The sequence below is a fragment of the Leptonychotes weddellii genome, chromosome 2, assembly GCF_054177405.1.
Source record: "Leptonychotes weddellii isolate Sample4059 chromosome 2, ASM5417740v2, whole genome shotgun sequence".
Taxonomy (NCBI): domain Eukaryota; kingdom Metazoa; phylum Chordata; class Mammalia; order Carnivora; family Phocidae; genus Leptonychotes; species Leptonychotes weddellii.
Genome location: NC_138370.1, coordinates 152,441,507 through 152,441,824, shown reverse-complemented (window position 1 = coordinate 152,441,824; position 318 = coordinate 152,441,507).

Here is a 318-nt window from a genome sequence, read left to right as displayed (position 1 = left end):
AATTCACAGTGCTCACCATAGCACATACTCTCCCCAACGTCCATCACCCAGCCACCCCATCCCTCCCACCCTCCACCACTCCAGCAACCCTCAGTTTGTTTCCTGAGATTAAGATTTCCTCATATCAGTGAGATCATATGATACATGTCTTGCTCTGATTGACTTATTTTGCTCAGTGTAATACCCTCTAGCTCCATCCACGTCGTTGCAAATGGCATGATTTCAGGGGTTTTTTGATGGCTGCATAATATTCCATTGTATATATACACCACATCTTTATCCATTCATCTGTTGGTGGACATCTTGGCTCTTCCATAG